At 56.8% G+C, this 9889-nt stretch overlaps 1 pseudogene; it reads right to left on the bottom strand.

The window, feature by feature from the left end:
- Positions 1-429: 429 nt before the first annotated feature.
- On the bottom strand, positions 430-9638 carry LOC124522019 (sec1 family domain-containing protein 1-like; annotated as a pseudogene).
- Between the last annotated feature and the right edge of the window lie 251 nt (positions 9639-9889).

The following is a 9889-nucleotide window of genomic DNA, read 5'->3' as shown; positions in this document are numbered from 1 at the left end:
CCGCCCTTCCTTCCTCTGCCCTCCCCCGATGGTCATGGGTGAGTGTGAGCCATCTCGGGTCACGAGGAGCGGGAGGCTCGGCCAGGGCTGGGACAGCAGAGCTTGGGGACGGGCTGTGCTGGTCCAATTTCCAGACACATAATTACAAGCAGACTCAGAGAATGGAAGTCCCCCGCCCCCCACATCCAGGGTCTGCTCGGCACTGGGCAGCGGCAGCAGAGGGGGCCAGGTGAGGACTGTGGCCAACCCTCATCTCCAGTCCTCCCACCATTCTGTGCACACCCGACTCGTCACAGAAACCGCCTCGTGCCTGATAACCAAAGTCACCATGTGAGATAGTGACTGGTGGCTGGGGTCACATGAGGTCGCGTCACCTTGGGCGGGGAGCACCCGGCCCCACTGTGACACCCTCGCTCCTGGACCCGAGGCTCAAGTTTCCTGCCCCGAACAGGGGAAGGCAATCTCTGGGCTGGGGAAGAGAAATCTGAAAGAAAGAGGAGACGAGAGGAGGGTCTGAGAGGCCCTCCCCCAACACCCTCCCCCACACCAGCTCTGAAAGGCAGAACGGCAGACACCCCCTCACCCCAAAATCTGAGGCCCGAACACAGGGGACTTGGGTTGGCTTCCCACCTGGGATTCTGGGAGCAGTGGCTTCAGGGGACCGCGCACAGCCAGAGCGAAGGCAGGGGGAGAAGAGCTGGCAGATGGGGCTTCAGGGTAGACAGGACCCAGGAGAGACCCTCTGGGTTTGCACATCCCGATAGCGGGGGGGCAGTGTGGCGCCCTGAGTCCCACAGAGGGGATGGGGCACCAGGGACACGTGCTGGGTCAGGGGACGTGAGGTCAGGCACACTGACCATGAGGACCAGACCCCGAACGGGGACGTGCGTGGTCAGCAGACGTCGGCACAGGACGTGACGACTGAGGGTCCCACCCTGACCCCATGTCAACCTGCCGCCTAGAGGCACCCGAGAGAGGACAGAGAAAGCCCTGTGTTGTCTAGAAGAGGAATCTCACACCCTGACGGATGCCATTCACCCGGAACCGAATCTTTTTCTGCCATTAGGCAGAGTGAAGACTCTGGAGGAAAACTATAGTTCTAAAGGAATCAAGTTATTTTACACACCTGAGTTGACTGCCTGGCACTCTGTGCCTCTACACTTAGAGCACACTTCTTTGGGGAAAATAGTTACTTTGAGCCTCACAAACATCAAATTTGCGCTAAGGCCCAGGAGGATCAGCATCAATTTTTCTTCTTAACCAGGAAGCAGGGTTTGCCCAGGGCCGAGGAGGCTGATGTGGGTGTGACCCCATCTGGAGTCTGGAGGGTGGGTTTAGAGGGACCTTCAGGGACTTCAGGGTGGGCAGAAGGGCTGCTCCGCCAAGGACTGCGAGTAGCAGGGTGGGGATGGGAGGCGCAGGACAGATGGAGGGAAGAGGACAGAGAGAAAAGGAGGACACACAGCCGGGCTGGCGGACGCAGCGCTGGGTTGGGGAAATCCCGGGGGCGGGGCTGACCCTTTCCTCTCCGCCCCCACCCCCCCCCCCCCGCCCTGATGTGGGAGCAGCTGCCTCCCCCCCCCGGGAGGACAGAAGTTGGCACAGAACTTCCTCATCAGATGCCAGCTCCTTCAGTCGTTCACGGGAGTGTCACCAGTCATGTGCTGAGATCCTGGCAGTGTCCGCTCAGGGCTGATGAGTGGTGACCGGAGCTGACAAGGTCCCTCCCGCCTGGGAATCAGACCACATGCAACAAAATACATAACAAAGCGATGATTTCAGACAGCGGAAGAGGCTACGACGGACATGAAGGCCGTGAGTAAAGGGGAGAGTAACGCGGGAGGCCACCTTCACAGCGTCCGAGAAGTGCTCCGTGAGGGGACTTCTGGTGCCAAGACGGAAAGGAGGAGCATCAGAAGGAACATTCTAGGCAGAAGGAAGGCAGATGCGACGTTCCGCCAGACGCGAAAGAGACCAACCAGAAGAACCTGAGCGCGCGCGGCATGGATGGTGGGAGAGGCAGGCTCGGCCCCACCGGGTCGGGCGCAGAGGGCAGTGGGCCAGGTCAGGCGCACCTCGTGGGTCCTGGCGCACAGTCTGGACGCTCTCCTCGCAGCAGGGGAAACAGCAGGCGCACACCCACGGTCATCCAGAAGCTGTTCCACCACCTACTGGCGCGTCCCCTATCCTGCTCGCTCGTCTTTCTCTGGAAAACGCCTTCCTCTCGGAGACCAGTCGCTCCTCTTGGGGCGCCCACATGCTTTACGGAGTATTTCAAGCTCCGGGGGAGACCCGGGGGTTCGCTGGAAGTTCCCGGGATACCTGTCCAGCCCGATGGAGGATCGCCAACCAGATGGCAGCTCGGAAGGGGACACGGGCTTGCGGGGCCCTGCGGGAGCCTGTGAGGAGCTGCAGGACTCCACCTGGTCATCCGAGCCCCCATCCCCACGGCCCGGGCCTGTGCCCACCACGCAGAGTCCAGGCCTGAACAGTGACGCCGTGGGGCTTCTGACTGGGACAAAGGGTGCCACTTCTCCGAACTCGAGGGTTACTGGTTACTGAGTGTGGGGCATCAGGGAAATGCTGAGAGGACCCCGGGGGTGGCCAGGCCTGCCGTCAGCATCAGTAACCCTTCTTCAAGGGTTCTTCCGCAGGCGTATCGATCTGGGGACGTCGCGGTACAGAATGCCAACCGCCTCTCCCAGTGTGCGGGCCACTCTCCCTTCCTCTTCAGTGTGCACGGGCCATGGGATCAATGTCCATACAACGAGCTAGGAGGACAAGCACCGTGCCCTTAAAGAGAAGGGGCACGTCTGGACTCCGCTTAGGCTGTGCAATGCTGGGCTTAGTGTGCAATGTTCCCACACTAGCAACGAGAGAAGGCCAGGTCACCTACAAAGTCGTGGCTTTGAGCCCAGCAGAGAGCAGAGGATGCAGGGAGAGCAGCTGACCTGACACAAAGGAGGAAGGTGCTTCCCAGGACACACGGGGACGGACCACTGACTCGTCCGGGTCACAGTGAGAGCAACGCAGGGCTTTCACGGCGCAGGTAAGAACATTTCTTCTAGACTGTTCCACGGATTTCTAAAGCTCAGTAGGGGCTGGCTGGCCTGTGAGCATAGAGTTCGAGAGGCCACAGCCACCTGTCGCTGCCCCAGGACCCTGCTGTGAACCCAAGAGAAAGGTCAGGAGACTGGAGGACGCCGCCCTCTGTGGTGCTGGCCCGGGAGAGGGGCACACTTGCCACTGTGGGAAAGGAATGAAGCCCTTCCAGGCCCTTCTCCCCGGCTCAACCCATGTAGCAAAACCCCGACACTTCGCGGGGAGCCCAGCCAAACCTGCCACCTGCATGACATACGTGGAGAGAGACCCTTTGTGGCCAAGGGCAGGGGTCAGAGAAGCAGAGAAACACCCTCCTGGGGAAGAGCTGTAAAAACACCCTGGGCCCCGACCACAAGAGATACTTTCTGCCGGCAGACGGCAGGAGACCCCCCACGCAAGACACATCAAAATGACAAGGCAGTGTGGGGTGCCCGGGTGGCTCAGCCAGTTGAGCGTCTGACTTCAGCTCAGGTCATGATCGTGCAGTTCGTGAGTTCGAGTCCTGCGTCGGGCTCTGTGCTGACAAACAGCTCAGAGCCTGGAGCCTGCTTCCGACTCTGTGTCTCCCTCTCTCTGCCCCTTCCCAGCTCATGCTCTGTCTCTGTCTCTCAAAAATGAATAAATGTTAAAAATTTTTTTTTCCGTGACACGGGAGCATGTGGCTGGCACTGGGGGGCCAGGATCACCGGGAAAGCCTCGGTGGAGACCTAGTGACACAGAGCCTACCTGATCCTGACACTACCCAGGACAGCAGAGAAGCCCCATCCCCCATCGAGAGGTCAGCCGGCACTGAGTACAAGTCACAGCAGAGGACCCGGGAGAGGGGCCAGTGTGCAAAGAGACCCTGCCTGAGGCACAGGCTCACAGGTATGGCCTAACGCTGAGGCTGGAGCACGGACACTGAGAGAAATCCCCAGCACCTTCATCCCCACCAGAGGCACAAGGTAGCACTAGAAGAACCTGATGGCTGTGGCACACTGATGGGAACCACGAAACAGCAACATCCAATTCAGCTCAACTCCTGCTAGATTCACTCGCCCTCCCCCAACCCCCACAGCCGCCAAGAGAGGCCCTCGCTAAACAAGAGGCGTGCACATTTCCAGGTGAAAATATTATTCTCTCCGTTTCCATTGTCCATTCCCATGGCCAACCTTCAACTAAAAAGTACAAGACACAAGAAAAGACCAGGGGGAAAGCCCACGGTCAAGAGACAGAGCAATCGATACAACCAGACTCAGATGTGACCCAGATGTTGGAAAGCTGTCAGTGAATTTAGAACAACTCTGATCATCACATTAAAGCTTCTAGCCGAAAATATGGAGAATACGAAGGAACAAATTTCTAGAGAGACAGAGATTATAGAGCTCACGTGGGAGAAAATGCATCGTAGTAACACACGTGAGCATCCTTTTCAGACTCGGCTATGAACTCGGCTCACAGCCAAGAACACGGCAGGTCGCTATGAACCGGCCAGTAACCAACCATTCAGCTCAAAAAGGGAAACCGAGGAACCGAACACATCTTTGACCCAGGCTGGCGTACAGCAAACCGTGAACCAGAGTAAAAGCTTTCCTGCCGTTTGGTTTGTACCGTGCTACAGAACACCGAGGGCCGAGGACTTCTGAATTATGAACGGAGCAGACAGAAAACACGGCACAGAGAAGAAGCGCAGACTTCAGGCCCCCATCTCTCGTACGAATACGGGCTCTGCCCCTTCCAGCCACGGGACTTGGACACGTGATTTCAACCTTCTGACCTCATTTCCTTCATCTGCAAAACAGACACAACCACAGTACTTGTCTCGGCGGGATGTTGCGCGGATTAAGGTCGCAAGTGGACGCGGTGTTTGGCACAAATAGATGCCTGAGATACGGGGACTGTGATTGTTCAGCAGGGACTGCCCCGTCTGTCTCCCTTTGTTTCGGTTCTAATGTCAGTCACCTTAGGTGTTTACAAATAGCCAGGAGCAAGCAGAGAAATCCTGTGGAGTAGCAATGTCTCCTGGGGGAAAAAAGAAATCTGCAAAGCAGAAGAGTCAGACAATTGTACAAATGACCACAGAGATAGCTAACGTTTCAGGCTCAGTGCTGACTCCATACGTATACGCCTCGTCCCTCGTCCTCTGTGTGACACGCCCTCTTTAAACTCCCAAGTTCACAGACGAGGAGACGGAGCTAAGAGACATGGAGTGACGTCACCCAGGCCACACCGCGGGGGCGGCACGGGCCCCCCACTGGCCGGCTGACTCCAGACTCTGCACAGCTCTCCGCGAAGCCACGGCCCCTCCCAGGGACAGGAGCACAAGGTCGTCTCGGAGCAGAGCCCAGGGAGGCGCAGGGGGAAGGACACAGAGCACGTGGCGGGGCCGAAACGTGTGAAGACGTTCCAGCGATGGGCTAGAACAGAGGACGACAGAGGAGAAGCGGCCGCTGGTGCTGACAGTGATAAACAACACCTGAGTGGGGACCCGTCTGTGTGTGTCACCCTCCTCTGAGAGAAAGAATTCCTGGATAAGACAAACGTAAAACGTCAGGATTAAAAGTGCATGTGAGGAGAGGCCGCCTCCGACATTTCTCAGGAAACCTGCTTCGTGAGCCGACCCTGTCGAGAGGTCCTGGGGTTCCACCCACACCCCGTGGACGAGTGCCTGTCGCTGTCTGATCCTCTCAAATGCCATAGTTTACATGCAGTGACTACTCTCGGGCCGATTCCGTGTCCGATGGACCCGGTACAGGGAGCCCCGAGCAAGCCTGCCAGAACACGGGGGGCAGAGCTGAACCGGCTTCGTTTCTCAACGTTTGCCGCACTTGACGCGCTCGGCAGGAATCCCTCGCTGAGGAAAGCGGCCTCCAACCCTGTGTGGCGTCCCCGAGGACACATCCAGGGCCCTGCGTCCCCACAGCGCACTGAGTGCTCAGAGCTGAGCTGGGCTCGGGATGTCAGCGTGTTGTTCTGATGGGCAGTGACTGGGCATCAGGCATGATAATCAGACCTGCCAGGGGACCGTCTCTGCAGCTGGCGTCCTGCCGCTCGTGCTGGGTGGGGTCAAACGTTACTGCACTTGAATAAACACTGGACAAAGCCATTCATCCTTTGCGAGTGCTGAGAGCAGAGCACGGACAGTCACCCGGAGATGGAGACGTGCATGGACTCATGACTGTAAGGGCAGAGAATCATCAGACCCTCTAGCAGACCAAGTTGTGCCGGGAATCTCCCGACCACCTCACAGAGACCCCACCCCAGGGCGCTCCCTCCAGCGTCTCACACCCAGCCCCCCACCCCACCTGTCCTGGTGCAGACTGTGTGGGCGTAGACAGTGGGCCATCCCAGCCAGTACTGTGGGGGGCCCTCCTGGGAGTTCCCAGCAAGGAGCCCTGGAGAGGCAGGTGCAGGTGGAGGAGGGAGAGAGCGGAGTGAGGCCAAGAAGGGGGTGGACTATGCTCCCAAGTTAGGCCATTGATACCATCTCTACCACCGGGCCGTCTACACTGGTCTCTCCAGAGAGGTGCCAGGAGCCCCTGCGAACATAAGCAAGTCTGCACCTGGGGAGGCGGGGTAAACTCCGAGAACGTTCCCGTATTCATCATCTTTCTGTGGACACTTTCGCAGGTCTCCCAGGCTGCTGAGACAGAGAGGTTGCCCAGGAGCACTGACTGCCGAGAGCACCTGGCCCAGGTGAGAAAGGGGCTCCTCGGGCAGGTGACCAGCGGCCCTGATCCGGGAGGAGGAGAGACACCTGAGAGAGAAACAGCCATAGCGACAGTGGCCTTCCCCCATCCCGGCCCACGTGCGGTGTGTTCAGACTTGGGGAATGCTACACGCTTGGCTTTATCTGTCCCAAGAGCCCAGCGAGGGACTCGGCGTGTACGTCACTGCCCAGGTGGCTCTGACTTAGGAAATCTTTTGGCCCCAAGTTGCTGCTTCCTCTGTCTCCTGAAGACTGTGAAGATCTGGTGGTCAAACCCTTGGGTCAAGGAGAAACCAACTCCAAAGCTGTCGTGAGAACCAACGAAGGGAAGAGGTGGTGTCCCACAGCAAAGCAGGGAGGAAATGAATGACAGACGCCCAACTGCAGACGTGCAGTCACAGTCAATGTGCCGCTGCTGTTTCACTGTGGACGGACCTTGAGCACAGGTCCCCAAGATGGGACGCACCTGCCCCCAGGCGTCCCCAGTGACAGCTCCTTAGAACACAGCTCTGACTCTGGTCCTACTTGGCCAGGGTGTGGCCTGCACTGTTGTACGTGTGACACAGAATGCAACTCCCCACACTGGGAGATCCCCGTGTTAAATCACAGATGAATCAAGACATCGCCGTGCCCGCAGGTGTCCTGGGGATAAGGAGGAATCAAAGATCAAACCTTCCGCGTCAGGTGGAGAAAGTAATTTTGACACATCACCGCACGCTGTTAGGAGGACTCATTAAAGCTGAATCAGAATCCAAAGGTCACTGCCAGGAGGGCCACAGAGCACCTCCTGGAGGAGGGGGCGTGCACAGGGTGACCTCGCCCCCCAGAGCTGTAGCTGACCAGCTAAGTGGGAAGGGATCCAGGTTCAGGGAGGGGATGACAGCCTTACCTGGGAGCTCCTCCCCGTGGTGACACTCCAGCCACTTTTTGTTGTCCAAATTGTGACAGTTGTGAAATTTTATGAGAGCATTAAGATGTTCACTGCAGTCATATAAAATGTGTTTGCCTGGTTTCCCCTTTCTGGGGTCAACAAGATTCTGGTATTCGGTGTAGCTGCCTTCTCCCAACACAGAAGCAGTTGCCTCTTGGAACAGACTTTTGTTCTCCGGAGCTGAGCTGCCACTGCCAAATAGTATTTGGGGTCCAGCACCTACAGTCCTGCCTCAGGGCCTCATTCATCCCTGCCTAGAGAAGCCTAGATTTCGTTGTTTGTCCTCTAGCTGCCCTTCCCCCCACCACCCAGCTGTCCCCTGTCTTCATGACTCGGGACAAGAGGCCCTTCACCTGGGTGGCAATAATGCCCCAGGGGGCGGGAGCCAAAGCCTCTGTCTACGTTATCGGGGTTGAGGTTTCATGCGACATCACTTGAAGCTTTCTGTATCGCCCCACGTCGGCTTCGGAAGCTGCCTGCTGGGCCTCCACAGGGCAGGGAAGCAGCAGCACTTGGACCTCTGGGAGTTTCTGCATCATGGTCTGATTGCATGTACAATAGATCTATCCAGAGTAGCTTTGCTCCGTGTTTTTTCTTCACGTTCAAAACATATGCCCAGTGTTCTTGCCTTCATATGTTTTCAGACAGCAGTGGCAACGTCTGAATGCAGATCAGGAAGTCTGTTTTCCAAGGAGTTTGGCAAAGAACCAACGGCTGACGTAGCCCAGACGGATTCTCAGAAAGCACACTCATGACTGCTTCATTGTCCCCTCCAGGCCCATAAGGCTTTTAAGTCATTTGACCTCGTTTCCTGTGCTCTGTAAGATTCTGCTTCTCGCTAAACTGATTCCACAACTTCTGCCAACGGACTTCCTTTGTGTTGCTGCCAGAATTCATCAACTCGAGTTAAATCGCAAGACTTCTTGTTTTTTCTCCCTGGTCTAGCACCGGCTGGAAAAGTTTCCGCTCCTAACGATTCTTCCAGATTAACTCTGTTTATGCGGAAATCCAGTCCATCATGCACCAGGGCTGGTGTAAAGGAGCTGTCAAATCTGTGTCCCCATCAAGAGGGCGGAGCAAGGTCTTGGGAGGCTGAACAGGCCGGCTCCAGTTGTGTCCCTGCAAGGACACCGTTCCATGGATGTCTCACACACAGCCCGAGTTCTCATCTAGATTCCCTGAGACCTTTTCTGCTGCCGTTCCCCTCCACACCCCTTGTAGGAACAGGACCCAGTGTGACAAAAAAGTAGAAGAGGCTGTCAGCAATAGCATCCATAATAGTTTCCATTTCTGTGTCTGCAATAATCGTGACTGTTAATTACACGATAGAAACATCTCCTTCTTTTGATTACACAATGCAAGTAAGAAAATTGAGATATGCATCAGAAACGCTGGTTACTTGTGTCACAGCACAAGCTGCTACTTCTGCATGTGCAGTGCCTTCCAGTGTACTTATTGAGGCAGCAGAAATAAAATATAAATAATATGACTCACTGAATTGACTTCAAACATCTAGATTACTGTTTTATCATAAAGGCTACAACTCAGGAAGAGACAGATGAGACAGCTGCACAGGGCAAGGGAAGGGGACAGGGCCCGCGGCTTCCCCGCCTGATCCCGGCACACCACACTCCCCAGATCTCCACGTGTTCACCAACGCACAAGCTCCCACCCACCTCTACCTCTTTCCTCCCACACAGAATTGTTCATCTCCCTGAAGCTGCACTCCCACACCGCCCCTCCCCTGCGGCCCCGCCTGCTCTCCTGGATCCCCGTCAGCACTGAAACACGCAAACACGCGCCAGGCCTCTGCACGCTGAACACCCGCTTCTCCGCCACACTCACCCCCGAACCGCGGGCTACGGCTTGTTCCCACACACTCAGAATCTTCCAGGGACACAGGAGCCGCAGGACCATGTTCTCATGGATCATCTGAGTGCTCTTCCCTCCCCCTGGCTCCTGTCACTCTGGGGTCACCCCCACCCCACCCAGGTGGGCTGCGTTCGGGGACTCAGGGGGCATCACCAGCGGTGGAGCCCGTCCACGTGCCCATCCCCTCCCAACAGACCCCACGTGTTTAGGAGCACACCGCATGGGACCCAGATAGAGGGAACTTTCTCCGTCCTTCATCCGAAATCAAACTATAACTGGCATCGCGTATCTCTCTC

Source organism: Lynx rufus, unplaced genomic scaffold, assembly GCF_022079265.1.
Source record: "Lynx rufus isolate CCGP_SWC_20201006 ecotype Redwood Valley unplaced genomic scaffold, mLynRuf1.p SCAF_33, whole genome shotgun sequence".
Taxonomy (NCBI): Eukaryota; Metazoa; Chordata; class Mammalia; order Carnivora; family Felidae; genus Lynx; species Lynx rufus.
This window is presented reverse-complemented; position numbering and strand designations above follow the sequence as displayed.